The 18,330-nt window shown below is 33.3% G+C and overlaps 1 pseudogene; it reads left to right on the top strand.

The window, feature by feature from the left end:
* The first annotated feature begins 1,311 nt into the window (after window positions 1-1,311).
* Window positions 1,312-6,111, top strand: LOC147789990 (exopolygalacturonase-like; annotated as a pseudogene).
* The last annotated feature ends 12,219 nt before the right edge of the window (window positions 6,112-18,330 follow it).

The raw sequence follows: 18,330 nt of genomic DNA, 5'->3' as shown, positions 1-18,330 counted from the left end.
GTTTCATGGTTGATGGGTGTCAAAACTTTTACAATTCCCGAAATACGACAACCACGCTTTGATACCACTTGTTGTGTGCCGAAATGCTCCACAAAACTATGATACCAATTGTTGTACCAATATTGGAGGCAAGATCGAAAATGGCTTTAATCTTATATTATAATAAAGTTAATACAACCTTCAAAGCTCTGATACCACTTGTTGTGTGCCGAAATGCTACAACCACAAAACTATGATACCAATTGTTGTACCAATAGTGGAAGCAAGATCGAAAATGGCTTTATTCTATGTTTTAAATTGATTGATTAAATGCATCTGGTATGTCATTTAGTTTAAAATCCTATTATAGGTTAAGCATAATCATGCATTTTAATTGTTTTTTTAAATATAAATGTTATATTTGAATTTTTTTTATTAGGTTGTTTTCTTATAGAAATAAGATGATTTCTTAATTAGGATGTATTTTCCATATGCATTTGAGTATAATTGTTATGCTTAGAAATTAAATTAGGATATTTATTTCTTAAATTGAATGCATGATATTTTCCTAATACCATAATGGTTTGTTCTAATATAATTAGAATTTGAGTAATCTATTAAATTTAATTTTAAAGAGTTTAAAATGCTAGATTTTTAAGATTATTCCAGAAGGGGATTAGTTTTCAATAGGATCCTAAAGACAGTTTAATTCATTCATTAATCTTGTAATTAATAGTTAATTAAAGAGGAATGAATTTTAAATAAAAAATTGACTACAAGGGAACTCTGTCTAAGGAAGGTTCTAACTAGGGTGAGGTATTTAAGCTGACAGAAATGGAACACCTATACCTCAAACCAACTTGGGAGTTGAATTAGTCAAATTTTATTTAATTTCATTAAGCAAGCTCACAGATGTGATTAGTTTTTTTTAATAGTTTAAAAACTTGGCAATTCACATTAAAAGCAATCCACCCAACATAAGGGTTATGAAAGGGTAGATTGGAAACTTAGATAAATGAGATTAGTCTAATTTTTCTGAGTAATAGAAAACCCTATTTCAAAATACTTAGGTGGAGAAGGACATCTGTCAATATAAAGATATTAAGGACACATGTCAGGATATCCTACCTTCTCTATTATTGATTCACACCGTGAGATTCATGCGGGACCTCGTGGCAGCTTTTGGACCATCCCCCCACGGAAGGTGTTTGCATGAGTGAATATCAAGGTGAATCTTGAGAAAGTATTTATAGTAAATGAGAGAAGGAAATGTGTCAACATATCCTATGGTCTCCATCATTGGTTCATAACGTGAGATCCATGCGGGGCCTCATGGCGGCTTTTGGACCGTCCCCATGCGGAAGGTGTTTGCATGGGTCAATATCAGGGTGAACTCTTGAGAAGGATAAGATAGTAATTATATTTCCAATACTTGACCTACCCTACGGTGGCACTTGTTGGTATAAAATTACAAGATCTAAAATGATGGGTTACATTTACGAATAGATCATTAAGGTTGTTAATGATGTTCTTGACCGAACTAATGGTAATTAAATATTATAGGAATAAGAGTTATTCTGATATAATGTTTGGTTGAGATTGTCTCAGTTTAGTGAAGGAACACTTGACCTACCCTACGGCTGCACTTGTTCTAAATCACTAAAGTACCATAGCATTAGAAATTGTTTATAGGGTTCATTTTATAAAATTGTTTGTTCTCATGCTCAAATTGAATGGATAGTTGATTGTTTGTAATTAAATAATATTTTATATATTTCAAATATAATGTTCAACATCTCCATTGTTTAATTTTCACTACTGATAAGTCATATTGAGAAAATTTTAATACTTGAAAAAATAATATTAGCACTATGATGGAAGTGTATGATTTTTTTTTTCTTTTGTCTTTATTTTGCAATGTTCTCAAGACCTATTGTCAATGTGAATCGAATTATTCGAAGAGCACATGATTGATGAATCAAAGGTGATGAGAAAGCTTTGTTCATATCTTCTAGTTGATAGGTTGGATGTCATGACTAAAAGATAAGAAAATGACAAAAACATATGAGATGTTTAAGTCCATAGAAGCTAAATTTAGATAATTATTTAAATGATCTCCAAATTAAGTATTATAAAATTTAAGAAAAATTTTATGACCAAAGCTATTGATAGGAAATAGTTCCTAGCTTATAGTGAAAGAAATTTTCCAAATTACTCTGTGGAAAAAAAACTAAATGATTTACTAGATTTTTTGTGGAGACTAGATGACACCCCTTATAGCTGATATAAGATCTACTACCAAGATTTGTTTTTCATTACACTTGATATGTAATTCTTGAAAAATACTTGATGATGTAGATGTCAGAATTTAGTGCAAACTAGTTTGAATTAGTTATGGAATATATGTAATCATTTAATATTTGAAGAATATATTAGTTAGGGAATATATATTAAATATTTTAAATTTGAATAGTAGTATATTTTATTTTATTCATTAAATGTAGTTAGTTTATATTTTTCTTCTTGGTGGTAGGTATTAGGGTTTAGGGTTTAAGGTTTAGTTGATAGTACGAGAAGGACATCTGTCAATAGTATGAGAACATTGTGTACTAAAATTAGTTGATAGAAGGTGGAATTTATTTCCAACTCTCAACATAATACAATTTTGTAAAATTGTGATGTAAGAGGAGAAAACAATACTATATTAGATATAGTCACGTATTAAAAAAAAATTATACACTATTATTGAACTCTTGTTACGATATGCAACCGAGATTGCATAGTGAACATGATTGCCTTCAAAATTGTCTATGAGACAATTTTTGGAATTATGGAAATGTAGTAAACTTAGTGTACAACACTTCAATAATTGTAATCAAGCATATATGCTAAGACAAATATGTTCAAAATTATGCCTAAGTGTAGGCTACTCCTAAAGAGAAACAAAATAGTATTTTATTTAATTCTAAATAGAAAAACATATTGGTATGACAAATGTAATTTTCTAAAGAAGTTCATAGAAGGACATACACTTATAATAAGGTGAGATATGTTAGACGAACACGACTCTCCAAAATGGTATGATATTGTCCACTTTGAACATAAGCTCTCATGGCTTTGCTTTGGGCTTCCCCAAAAGGCCTCATAGCAATGGAGTTAGTATTCCTCACTTACAAACCCATGATCATTCCCTAAATTAGTCGATGTGGCACTTCCATCATAGTCCCATCATCCAACAAGATAGTGTTAATTAAATAGTTCCAAGTTGTTAACAATTTAATTTCGCTTGAGAGTCAAGTGGATCCTAGTCATTAATTCGATAAGTCTCATCGTAGTGGGGGAATTATGAGATGATTCAATCCTACTAAAATTCAAATTGTCATGTTAGATGACCAATTTAAGGACTTATTACCCTCAAAATAGTTATGAGGGATGATGACGAAGGATAAATATTTTAAAGTCATAAAATCCAGAGATTTGTAGATATTCTTGATGAGGTTAAACTCATACGATATGAATTGACCTACAAAAGGAAAATTATGTATAGATAAGAAGATATAGATCTCCAAAACAGACTCATGACAAAGAGTTGAACTTAATGGGAGAAAGTAGCTAGAAGTAGACTTTCTCTCCTATTGTAATTCTAGAGTCTATTATTATTCTCTAATTCATTTTTGTATATATAAGATATGTTAAATAAATATTTAGAATTCTTTTTGTGAAAAGAAATCTAAGAGGATACATCTGCACATATTATTATATAGATTTATTATTAAAATTCAAAAGCAAAATATTTGCTAAAGGAGTAAAAGTTGATTTCTGAAATGAATTTAATCTATAATAGAAGTTTGATAACCTATAACTTTAAATAAATTGTAATGAGCTTGTGAAAACAAGAAAATTACTAATTGATGAGTGGATTTTTTCAATTTTTTTTAGGCTGGAGACATATTACTCCTTATGAATTGATGTGATCTTTCACTCTACCATAAATAGATTTGGAATAATTTTGTATCTCCTAAAAATAGAAATTTAAGGATAAATGTCAATATTGACTCATATATTATATTGACAAAATTGTCAAATATTTGATGCAAGACTTCAAAGAATGATAATATCATTGAAATATGAAGTCAGAGGAATAGTATCCTAAGTAACCTCAAATGTTGAGAGTATGATTAATTATTTTTCCTGAGTGGGAGATAATTAATGCATAGATGAGAATTAACCTTAAATATATAGTTAATTAAATTATATTAGTTAAACTAATGTATGACCTGAAAAATTAAAGTTTTCTCAAAGTATCCATGGATAATGAGAATTTTTTTATTGTGTATGGAGTTAAAGATTTGATCTTTAAGTGATACACTAGTTACATAAATTTAGAAAATTTAGGTTAAGATCAATTTTACCTTAGATTGTGAAGTATGGTATACGGAACATTTTTTACTTTTAAAGCAACAAAATGACTGGTATGACTATAATAATTTCTTAAACATTTGGAAGGTGTTTCATATGTGATTTAGTTTGTCACTCTCATTGTGATGATAGTGATACAAAGACTAATATTATAAAAATTATAAAAGATCAATCTATAAAGAATGATATTGAGAGAGAAAGCATCATTGTTCTAGTGCAATTTTTATTCCGAAAGGGAAATGCATGGAAGGATGCATGCACGTCCAATCGTTCTAGTGCAATTTTTATTCCGAAAGGGATATTTAAAGTAAAGCAAGGGAAGTTTGAAGGACCTTGTCATAGCCCAATTGACTTTCAACTTGGAGGAACATTGCAGACACAAAAAAGTCTTCAGGGAGATAATTGGATCACTTTTGCACGTGTTGATAAATTGGATCACTTTTGCACGTGTTGATAAATTGACATTATCAGGTGAAGGAGTTTTTGATGGCCAAGGAAAGGCAGCTTGGAAAAGGAATGATTGCCACAAAGCATAAATTGTGCCCAAACTCCCTGTTGTAAGTAATATGCCTTTAGCTTTCCTTCTCAATCTCATGCATCTTGTTGTTTTTGAAAGGGCCTCTTACATGTCTTCTCTAATGTTCTGACATTTACGATTTGGTAAATGTTCTTCATTTTCTAGAGGATAATCTTTAAACAATCAAGTAAAGAAGTGAATTTTTTTTGAGTTTTCAATTTTATTGGGTTCTGTTCAAATTTTTAGCTTCATTACCGACTCTCACAAAATATTATTTGATTATACAAAATGTTTAGAGTTTGAGGTTCAACTTCATCACCAATTCAACCGTTAAGAGAATAACATCACTTGATAGCAAGAACTTCCATATCAACGTCCTCAGCTGCAACAACCTCACATTCCATAATATCAATATAATGGCACCAGAAAACAGTCCAAACTCTGATGGAATACACATCGGTCCATCCAATAAGATCACAATCACAAAGTCCAAAATTGCAACTGGAGATGATTGCATTTCTCTTGGAGATGGAAGCAAACTAATTGAAGTCACCAACGTGACGTGCAGACCAGGACATGGAATAAGCATCGGAAGTCTTGGAAGATACACTAACGAAGAACTTGTTGAAGGTGTCATCGTAAAGAACTGCACGTTAATTAACACCACTAATGGTGTTAGGATCAAAACGTGGCCAGCTTCTGCTGCTAGCAGCACCGCCATCAATATGCCCTTTTTGGACATTATAATGGTCAATGTTAGCAACCCTATTCTAATAGACCAAGAGTATTGTCCGTGGAATCAGTGCAATCGGCAGGTATGGATCGCATTCTCGAACCTTTCATTCATTTTTTTCATTATAACTTAAGAAATAAACCATTTGTTGTCTCATTTTAATTTTTAGATTCCTTCAAAAATTAAGATTAGTATAGTGAGCTTCAAGAACATTAGAGGAAGTTCTGCAACTGTGCTGGCAATCAAACTTATTTGCAGCCGTCACTTACCATGTGACGATGTAAAAGTAAGCAACATTGACCTCACTTACAATGGAATAAAAGGTCCTATTTCCTCCCAATGCACGAATGTGAAACCTATCATTTCAGGAAGACCGAACCCCAAGATATGCTCCTCTCCTTATGTTGTCCAATGGATTGTTCATTGCCATAGAACTTCAAATATAATAGACAACCTTAATTAAAAAAGAAGACCGCCTCTATCCATTTGACTCTCATTCTTTTGAGTTTCTTTTGTTGTACTTTTCGAAATAAATAAAATGGTCGACTGTTTGAAGGAGACTTTGTGTCGTGAACAACCTAATGTTTTTATTACCACCACCTTATATAATAAAATTGTTCCAAGTCTTGTTTTTTTCCTTCTAGTTTTGAATTCTAAATAAGACCATTGTAACAACCATTATTAAAAAAAAAAAAAAAACTAATCCATTACTCAAGAAAAGAATCTTTAACCAACAAAAATATCTAACTCCTCTTTCAATTAGTTACCCTAAACAAATCAATTACCATTAGAAATCTTTTAGACAGAATGGATGAGTTAGATTGAATCTCCTAACTACTTCCCATATTGCACAGATCCATCATTATTGTTAAAGAAGAATTAAAATTTGAGGTGACTAATCCAACAAGTCGTGTCCTTAAATCTATCTTTTTCGTCAATCTTGTAATTTTGGTTGCAACTTTTGGATATGACTTGTTAAAATTTAGCTTTCAGATTAGAAAATTAAGTGACAAGTATTAATATGTATTTTAGGAATTTACATTTAATATCGAATTATCTACCTATTTATCTCGACCAAGTTTAGTTATAGGAAAAATGTCGATAGTCCTAGAAAAATTAAATATCAAAAGTAGCTAAATGTTCTAGGAGTTTAATGTACCAGAACTCATCAAAATTTGCCCAAATCCATGGTAAATAAGGCCAAAAAATAACAGAAATCACAAAAGAGAGAAAATAAAAACAGAATTTGGTCTTGATCGATGATGCTATGTTTCGTGTTTTCAAGTCTTAAGATATTTGTTGTTCGTGAGTTTAGCTGGGTCGAGTTGAGATATTTTTAGACCTAACGCAATTAATTGGATCATAAATTTATTCAACTCAAACAACCCTTACTACATAATTAAATCTTTTGATTTTATTGTTTAGAATAAAATCTTAAGAAAAAGAAAAAAAAAAAGGGGAACTAAGCCATTTGGAAATGGCAAATGCCCCTGCTAAGATTTGGACCACGATTTCAAATTTGGATTCAGCAACTAGCAACTGATACCCTTGACGTTCCCGTGCATCTACCATGACATACCTACATTACCAACTTATCTTGAATTGCTTATAAGAGTGAAAACTATCCACACAAACCAACACCATTTTTTGTAGCATGCTTTTTCCTTACTCACATGCCTCCTAAGATGTAATCTCATACCTAAAATTTGGACCTTGGGAATCCAAATTTGGCATCTGATGGCCCCCACAATTTCTTGCATCTTCAATGATATGGTCACATTAGTTACTTGTTTTGAATTGCTCCTAGGAGTGAAAACTATCTCTAAAAATCATGTTGCCTACTTTGGTGCTTCAAGCATAAGACTCAAAAGTTAAACGTGTTTAGTTTCGAACAATATTATGTTTGGCTACCTCTTGAAATTTTCTTAACAAACATGTGGGTAAAGACAAAATATGCTAAAAACAACTCATGTTGATCGGTAAGAATAATCTCCCTGCTTAGAAACACTTCATGAGGAGTAAATATTGTGGTCATATTGCAAAAGATGTCAGGAAAATGCTAGAGCCATTGGGTGTAAAATTCATACTAAAAAATTTGGTTCAAATCTTGTTCATGGAACATTACATAAATCGGTTTAAGAGGTTCTTGCTTTTTTTTTTTTTTTTTTTTTTTTTTCTGGAGATGTAATCCATTTCATGCCTCCTAAGATGTACTCGGTTTCGAGAATTTTCTCGAGATGTAATCCGTAACACAGTCCCCTTTTCCGATTTTCATATCTTTCAATCTGTAGATCGGATCAATATGATTTCTTAGGCAAAATTCTAGATCATGTTACGGGGTACATCCTAGTATTTTTTTGTAATTTTTTCTTGACTACCGGACGAGTTAAGAGCGTCGAAAGTTCACTCACCATTCTCAGACGATTCTCGGATCTCCGCCTTCGGGTTGAGGTCTTGGCCAAACTTCTTCACTGATCGTGCATAGAGTTGTTCCTAGGTGAATATTTCAGCATTTTAGGACTCGATTCACATAGGAAAAGCTCAGATCTGAGAAATATCGTTCATAACCTTACCTCGCGAAATGTTCTTGGGTCTTGACGGAGCGTCGGCCTCACTAACCTCTCAATCCTTGTACAAGTCTCTTCCGAAGGTGGATTCCGACGGTGGTCCGTTAAACTTCACGGCTGACTCCTCTCAAATTTCTCTCTAACTCTTTTTTTTTTTTTTTTTTTTTTTTTTTGCAGGGGGTGTGACGGGGTTCTCCTTGGACCCCTATTAGGGCTGGAGGGGCAAAATGACATTTTTGCCCCTCAGTTGACTTAACCCCCCCCCCCCCCCTTTTTTTCTTTGTGTTACAAACTCTCCCCTCCTTAGGAACTTTCGTCCCCGAAAGTTCCTATCTCTTGGAAGAGTTCGGGATAAGCTTTCCTCACAACCTCTTCTCGTTCCCAAGTTGCCTCTTCCTCACGACAGTTACCCCATGAGACCTTTACCAAGGGAATATCTTTGTTGCGCAACCACCTAGTGTCTCAAGCAAAAATTCTGCTAGGCTTCTCCTCGTAAAACAGATCTTCCGGAAGGGGAAGCATCTCATGCTCGATTACATGAGTATGGTCTGGAGTGTACTTTTGCAGCATGGATACGTGAAACACATTGTGCACGACGGCAAGGTTCGGTGGCAGGGCAATTCTGTAACTAGCTTGCAGCCTTTTTTTCTTTTGTACAAAAGATCATAGTCGATTGTACCTTTGACATATCTCAAGATCCGTCGAGCTGCATCCAAATGAGGCTTCTTTGGACTTTGCATGTACCGACTCATAACCCCAACTGCAGAAGAAATATCAGGCCGAGTTAAAGTTAGATGCACTCTACATAGAACACCATTTTAACTGCTGTTTATCTTATAAATAGAACACCATCACCATTGTTATCCAACAAGACACCCTTTGAAGCACAATACAAAGAACCACATACATTTCACCATCTTAAAGTTTTTGGTTGTAAGTGTTATGCAACTGTAGTACACACCCTAAGCAAAAATTTGAACCTCGAGCAATTCCTTGTGTTTTTGTAGGATATCCTTGTGGTCACAAAGGTTACAAGTTGTGTGACATGCAATCTAAGATTTTTTTTTATCAGTCGTGATGTTCAATTTTGTGACGATGATTTTCCTTTTTCATCAGCTTCACAAACTTTGACGTTAGCTCCTTCAACTCCCATTTTACCACTTCATGATTCATCCTACTCAAACATCCATTCTAGTCCTCCCCCACCTTCTATTCCTTCACCTACTACCTCATTGTCTCCTCCGCCTTCTATTCCTTCTCCAGATACACCCACTAATTCTAATCTTATCCCACCTGATACATCAGTTCCACTCTGACGTTCTACTCGTACAAAACAGCCTCCAGCTTGTTATAATGATAATGAGATGTCTTCTGGAGCCAATCATTTAACCTCTAGCTCAAGTCTGAACACTGGCACCAGGTATCCCTTTCATGATTACTTTTCATTCTCTCGTTTTTCTCCTACTCAACATGGTTTTCTAGCTCTTATTACAGCCCAGACAGAACCTAAAACCTATGATGAGGCAGTTGGCGACCCATTATGGCAGCAGGCTATGAATGATGATTTAATTGCAGCCTTGGAACGTAATCATACTCGGTCTCAAAGAAATTCAACATCTCAAGACTAGTTTACTCGAGAAATTCCTTATCAAAGATTTAGGGAATTTGAAATATTTTCTAGGCATTGAATTTTCTAGGTCTAGAAAAGAAATTTTTATCTCCCAAAGGAAGTATGCTCTAGACATTTTTCAAGACACAGGTCTAACAGGAGCACGTCCAGAAAGATTTCCTATGGAGCAAAATCTGAAACTTTCTTTAACAAAAGGGAAGAAGTTGAATGATCCAAGTAAATACAAACGGTTGATTGGCAGATTAACATATTTATCAGTTGCTAGGCCTGACATAGTGTATTCAGTTCGTATGCTTATTCAATTTATGCATGAACCAAGAAAACCACATTGGGAGGTAGCTCTTCGAGTTCTGAGATACATCAAAGGTACTCCTAGTCAAGAACTTGTACTACCATCTGAAAAAAACTTAAGATTACAAGCATATTGTGATTCAGACTGGGGCGGTTGTCGAACTTCCAGATGATCAATTTCTTGGTTCTGCATTTTCCTTGGAAATTCAATTATTCATTGGAAGTCTAAAAAACAAATCAATGTGTCCAGATCATCAGCAGAAGCTGAGTATCATCAAACCATGTTATTCATGAAAGTACGAAACACATAGAAATAGATTGTCATCTAGTTCGAGAAAAATTACAAGCTGTAATCATCAAACCATGTTATGTTTTGACTAAAATGCAATTTGTAGATATTTTCACTAAAACATTGGGAAGACGTCAGTTCGAATTTTTGAAAGACAAGTTCGGTGTGATTGACAGACACTCTCCAACTTGAGGGGGAGTATTAAGATATAATATTAGGAGAATATATTATAATAATTAGTGTTGGAATATATCTTATACATTCTTAATTAATATTTTTTTTACTTTATGATTTGATTAGTAGTATATTTTATTTGACTCTCAAGATTTAGTTAGTTAATATTTTCCCTCAATTTTAGGTATTCGTCGGTAGCTTGTATCCTATTTAAACATTGTGAATATTAATGAAGATTGCACTTTTGGTCCCAATTCTATTTCTCATTCTTAACATAACTCCAAGTCAGAAATAGAACGGGCCTAATTACTTACAAAAGAAACAAGAAGAAGAAAAGAAAGAGTGTGGTGTTCTAGCTTATCAAGGACACGATAAAGAGCCTACAAGTAGGCTACTTGCTGAGTCTTGTACTCCTTCCTTATTTTGCATTTTTTTTTCAGGTAATAAGGAGCTAGTCGAGGTTGGGAGCGGACTCCGAAGCAGGAGTCATAGACAAGCCTCACCCGTCGTCTTCAACCCATTTGTTTTGAAATATTTTGTGTTCGTTCCTTATTCGGTGTTTTAACTATTATGTTGTGTTTTAATTACTCATGTATGAACACTGTTTTGTTTTAAGTAATGTTATGTTTTAAATACTGTTTGTTTTATTTCGTGAAAGTTTACTCAACTTTTTGGAGTATCGAGTCAGACCGGTCCTTACATATGATGACCAGATAAAAGCCTCGTTGGGCTAGGTCATGAAACACTAAGAAATTAGTCTAGGTGAAGGACCCGAACGACCATAACATAAAATTAATTTTCATATTATAGCTTTACTTTTTTAATTAAAAATTTTAGAGAGAAATAACAGTTTCAATCATATATTTTTCCATTTAAAAAATAACAGTTATGAATCACGGTTCTATTTTTATTATAAACTATTTAACAACCGTAAAAAAAATAATAATAAAAGAATTAATTAATAATAACTAATCCCTTCCCTCTCCCAATAACTACCACCCTAAAATACTCAACTAACTTCTTCTCACAAAACCACATGTTACAAAAAAGAAAATAATGAATTAGAAATACAAACAAATGGGTTAGTTTATTTATTTATTTATTTTTGGGTTATTACCAGATCAACGGTTATCTTCCATTACACTCCTTTTCAACTATAAAGAGTGAAACAAATCATGCACAAACAAATGTGTTCATACGCATCTCTTTTTCTCTCCCATTTCAACCACATGAGTTTATTTTCAACACTTGTACTTTCTCTCTTAATTTCATTATTCTTTGCTAACCAAGTGACTACCATCGAAGGATCATTCCTCCAAAACCCAAAGATTATGGTCAAGATAACAAATGCTCTAAAATCTAAAAATCAGCTCGCTGTTCACTGCAAATCAAGCAATGATGACTTGGGAGTCCACATGCTGACTCCTTTGGCCAGCTACGACTTCAGTTTTCGTCCAAATTTATGGGGCACAACATTGTTTTACTGTTCCTTCCAATGGCCTAGCTCGTTTCATTACTTCAATGTCTACATAGATAAGAGAGATAGAGATAATTGTGAAAGTATGCTATGTTCGTGGCATATGAGTGAGGAAAATGTCTGTATGTTCAACTATAAAACCGATAATTATGATATTTGCTACAACTGGTCAGGCAAAAAATTCATGTATCCATAAATTTGAAAGTTTGATTTTAATATTTAAATAAATAAATATTTTTTATATGTTGTTTATCTGGGATTATTATTATTATTATTACTTTTTTTTTTTTTTAAGCTTGACATGATTAGTACGAGTGAAATATAAACGATGTTAATTACCTATCGACATAAATTATAATATGAACATTTGTTAACTTATTTTGGTCACGATTGATAATCAAAACAACTATATCAGATGGGACATTGCATTAGAAGGATTTTGAGGTAGGGTAAAGGTGAGGTAGAGCCTTAGGCTTGGCCTAGAGTAGTGGCAAGTCGGTTAGAGTTGTTACATGTATGATTGAACAAAGTTTAGTTTCTATATAAGTCATGTTCGGTTAGTGACCAACCTTGTCTAAAGTCTAATGTAGCCATAAAGTCAGGCAAAAAAAAAGATTTTTCATGAGTGTGACAAAATCGTACCCATAAAGTCAGGCAAAAAAAAAGATTTTCCATGAGTGTGACAAAATCGTGACGTTGTATGGTTGAAAATGTACGACTGTGACAATATTTGAAAATGCTAACACAATGTACAGGGAGGTCCATCGAATCAAGTTCACAACCAATTGTTATTAGAAGACAGTCACGGGGTAGTAGTCCCATTTATTTAAGTTCCCAACTTTGGGAGAAATTAATAGAAAATGTTGGGTTTATATAAGGAAATGATAAAACAAATATATGATACAAAAGACACTTTACATCATGTCATAAGGTAATAATACATACATTTTCCTTGAGCAATGACATATTAGAGGAGGGAAATACGGACTTACCCTAAGAAGGCATTTCGCAACTCGATCGTAGACGGTAAAATAACAATTTAAAGGGTCATTATTTTTTTAAACAAATTGAGAACGAGGAGTTTCCAAAATTTCTAAACCATTTTGGATTATAAAGAACAATAAACGGGGTTTGTCAAATAGTTATCAAATTGTTGTGTCATTTAATGAAAGAAAGTAAGAACTATTTCAAATGAACCCTATGTAGCTGATCTAGATCTCTTCGTGGTGGTTTGGTTTAAGGTTTTGTTTACGATGCTTATGAATGAAATAATTATGTTTGGTGTAGTATGGAAAATGTTATAAGAAAGAGAGGACCAATTCATCTTAGGATCATGTATTCATGATACGTAGATGTACGACATAGAGACTAGTAAAGAGTTAACCAATTCATCTTGGGATCATGTATAAAACTGTGATTGATAAATACGATTTGGGGAGCCAAGTGATGAGATATGATGTAACGCCCCAAAAAAATAAAGGAAATTAGCTCCAAAAATAACAAGCGCCCCATGTAAGATCCAAAGGATTCAAGGACTTGAAATTAAGAGGATCAAGCAAGTATGCTCTAGACATTTTTCAAAGAAATTCAACATCTCAAGACTTGTTTACTCGAGAAATTCCTTATCAAAGATTTAGGGAATTTGTAATATATTATAGGCATTGAATTTTCTAGGTCTAGAAAAGAAATTTTTATCTCTCAAAGGAAGTATGCTCTAGACATTTTTCAAGACACCGGTCTTACAGGAGCACATCCAGAAAGATTTCCTATGGAGCATAATCTGAAACTTTCTTTAACAGAAGGGGAGAAGTTGAATGATCCAAGTAGATACAGACGGTTGATTGGAAGATTAATATATTTATCCGTTACTAGGCCTGACATAGTGTATTCAGTTCGTGTGCTTAGTCAATTTATGCATGAACCAAGAAAACCACATTGGGAGGCAACTCTTCGAGTTCTGAGATACATCAAAGGTATTCCTGGTCAAGGACTTGTAGTACCATCTGAAATCAACTTAAGATTACAAGCATATTGCGATTCAGACTGGGGCGGTTGTCGAACTTCCAGACCATTAATTTCTAGGTTCTGCATTTTCCTTGGAAATTCAATTATTCCTTGGAAGTCTAAAAAGCAAACCAATGTGTCCAGATCATCAGCAGAAGCCGAGTGTCGAGCGGTGACAAATACTTGTTTAGAGTTAGCTTGGTTAAGATACATTCTTCAAGACTTGAAAGTTCCACTGTCCGAACCAGCATTATTGTATTGTGATAATCAAGCATCATTACAGATAGCAGCCAATCCAGTTTTTCATAAACGTACGAAACACATAGAAATAGATTGTCATATAGTTCGAAGAAAATTACAAGCTAGAATCATCAAACCATGTTATGTTTCGACTAAAATGCAATTGGCGGATATTTTCACTAAAAATTTGGGAAGAAGTCAGTTCGATTTTTTGAAAGACAAGTTCGGTGTGATTGACAGCCACTCTCCAACTTGAGGGGGAGTATTAAGATATAATATTCGGAGAATATATTATAATAATTAGTGTTGGAATATATCTTATACATTCTTAATTAATATTTTTTTTACTTTATGATTTGATTAGTAGTATATTTTATTTGACTCTCAAGATTTAGTTAGTTAATATTTTCCCTTAATTTTAGGTATTCGTCGGTAGCTTGTATCCTATTTAAACATTGTGAATATTAATGAAGATGTAACTTTCTGTCCCAATTCTATTTCTCATTCTTAACATAACTCCAAGTCAGAAATAGAACGGGCCTAATTACTTACAAAAGAAACAAGAACAAGAAAAGAAAGAGTGTGGTGTCCTAGCTTATCAAGGACACGATAAAGAGCCTACAAGTAGGCTACTTGCTGAGTCTTGTACTCCTTCCTTATTTTGCATTTTTTTTTTCAGGTAATAAGGAGCTAGTCGAGGTTGGGAGCGGACTCCGAAGCAGGTGTCATAGACAAGCCTCACCCGTCGTCTTCAACCCATTTGTTTTTGAAATATTTTGTGTTCGTTCCTTATTCGGTGTTTTAACTATTATGTTGTGTTTTAATTACTCATGTATGAACACTGTTTTGTTTTAAGTAATGTTATGTTTTAAATACTGTTTGTTTTATTTCGTGAAAGTTTACTCACCTTTTTGGAGTATCGAGTCAGACCCGTCCTTACATATGATGACCAGATAAAAGCCTCGTTGGGCTAGGTCATGAAACACTATGAAATTAGTCTAGGTGAAGGACCCGAACGACCATAACATAAAATTAATTTTCATATTATAGTTTTACTTTTTTAATTAAAAATTTTAGAGAGAAATAACAGTTTCAATCATATATTTTTCCATTTAAAAAATAACAGTTATCAATCACGGTTCTATTTTTATTATAAACTATTTAACAACAGTAAAAAAAATAATAATAAAAGAATTAATTAATAATAACTAATCCCTTCCCTCTCCCAATAACTACCACCCTAAAATACTCAACTAACTTCTTCTCACAACACCATATGTTACAAAAAAAAGAAAATAATGAATTGGAAATACAAACAAATGGGTTAGTTTATTTATTTATTTATTTTTGGGTTATTACCCATCGACGGTTATCTTCCATTACACTCCTTTTCAACTATAAAGAGTGAAACAAATCATGCACAAACAAATGTGTTCATACCCATCTCTTTTTCTCTCCCATTTCAACCACATGAGTTTATTTTCAACACTTGCACTTTCTCTCTTAATTTCATTATTCTTTGCTAACCAAGTGACTACCATCGAAGGATCATTCCTCCAAAACCCAAAGATTATGGTCAAGATAACAAATGCTCTAAAATCTAAAAATCAGCTCGCTGTTCACTGCAAATCAAGCAATGATGACTTGGGAGTCCACATGCTGACTCCTTTGGCCAGCTACGACTTCAGTTTTCGTCCAAATTTATGGGGCACAACATTGTTTTACTGTTCCTTCCAATGGCCTAGCTCGTTTCATTACTTCAATGTCTACATAGATAAGAGAGATAGAGATAATTGTGAAAGTATGCCATGTTCGTGGCATATGAGTGAGGAAAATGTCTGTATGTTCAACTATAAAACCGATAATTATGATATTTGCTACAACTGGTCAGGCAAAAAATTCATGTATCCATAAATATGAAAGTTTGATTTTAATATTTAAATAAATAAATATTTTTTATATGTTGTTTATCTGGGATTATTATTATTATTATTACTTTTTTTTTTTTAAAGCTTGACATGATTAGTACGAGTGAAATATAAACGATGTTAATTACCTATCGACATAAATTATAATATGAACATTTGTTAACTTATTTTGGTCACGATTGATAATCAAAACAACTATATCAGATGGGACATTGCATTAGAAGGATTTTGAGGTAGGGTAAAGGTGAGGTAGAGCCTTAGGCTTGGCCTAGAGTAGAGGCAAGTCGGTTAGAGTTGTTACATGTATGATTGAACAAAGTTTAGTTTCTATATAAGTCATGTTCGGTTAGTGACCAACCTTGTCTAAAGTCTAATGTAGCCATAAAGTCAGGCAAAAAAAAAAGATTTTTCATGAGTGTGACAAAATCGTACCCATAAAGTCAGGCAAAAAAAAGATTTTCCATGAGTGTGACAAAATCGTGACGTTGTATGGTTGAAAATGTACGACTGTGACAATATTTGAAAATGCTAACACAATGTACAGGGAGGTCCATCGAATCAAGTTCACAACCAATTGTTATTAGAAGACAGTCACGGGGTAGTAGTCCCATTTATTTAAGTTCCCAACTTTGGGAGAAATTAATAGAAAATGTTGGGTTTATATAAGGAAATGATAAAACAAATATATGATACAAAAGGCACTTTACATCATGTCATAAGGTAATAATACATACATTTTCCTTGAGAAATGACATATTAGAGGAGGGAAATACGGACTTACCCTAAGAAGGCATTTCGCATCTCGATCGTAGACGGTAAAATAACAATTTAAAGGGTCATTATTTTTTTAAACAAACTGAGAACGAGGAGTTTCCAAAATTTCTAAACCATTTTGGATTATAAGGAACAATAAACGGGGTTTGTCAAATAGTTATCAAATTGTTGTGTCATTTAATGAAAGAAAGTAAGAACTATTTCAAATGAACCCTATGTAGCTGATCTGGATCTCTTCGTGGTGGTTTGGTTTAAGGTTTTGTTTACGATGCTTATGAATGAAATAATTATGTTTGGTGTAGTATGGAAAATGTTATAAGAAAGAGAGGACCAATTCATCTTAGGATCATGTATTCATGATACGTAGATGTACGACATAGAGACTAGTAAAGAGTTAACCAATTCATCTTGGGATCATGTATAAAACTGTGATTGATAAATACGATTTGGGGAGCCAAGTGATGAGATATGATGTAACGCCCCAAAAAAATAAAGGAAATTAGCTCCAAAAATAACAAGCGCCCCATGTAAGATCCAAAGGATTCAAGGACTTGAAATTAAGAGGATCAAGCAAGTATGCTCTAGACATTTTTCAAAGAAATTCAACATCTCAAGACTTGTTTACTCGAGAAATTCCTTATCAAAGATTTAGGGAATTTGTAATATATTATAGGCATTGAATTTTCTAGGTCTAGAAAAGAAATTTTTATCTCTCAAAGGAAGTATGCTCTAGACATTTTTCAAGACACTGGTCTTACAGGAGCACATCCAGAAAGATTTCCTATGGAGCATAATCTGAAACTTTCTTTAACAGAAATACTCAGGCCACTTACTGAGTATTCTTTGAAATACTCAGGCCGTGTGCCACATCATTTTTCAGGTAAAGGCAAGGCGAACTTGTACGGAGGACGGCGGCATCGCGAGCAGAGACTGTGGCACGTGCATAGGGTAGATTCATATTTAAATTTCTAGTCTTAAGTTAGAATAGGTTGTTTTGCATTTCATTGTTTTAAATTATTTTGTATTTGTTTTTGTTCTCTAAATTTCAGTTTTCCAGAGAAGTTGTTTTAAACGTTTTTTTTGAAGTTAACGTTATCAACTATGTTCATGTAAGAGTTATATTTCCGCATTATAGATGAGCATGAGACGTTAGTAGCGACTCTGAGTATGTGGAAATTTAGGGTCGTTACAAAGACCACGTAAGAAATCATCAACCTCGCAGCAAACTAGTATTAAGTGAGATTTCTAAAGAAGCTACTTATAAAACAACAAGAGTTGTTGATTAAGCTGGTCCTTCAACAAGAGTTG

This window comes from Cucurbita pepo, chromosome 12 (assembly GCF_057944985.1).
Source record: "Cucurbita pepo subsp. pepo isolate OVF chromosome 12, ASM5794498v1, whole genome shotgun sequence".
NCBI classification, from domain to species: Eukaryota; Viridiplantae; Streptophyta; class Magnoliopsida; order Cucurbitales; family Cucurbitaceae; genus Cucurbita; species Cucurbita pepo.
The sequence above is the reverse complement of the archived record's forward strand: the minus strand, read 5'-3'. Positions and strand labels throughout refer to the sequence as shown.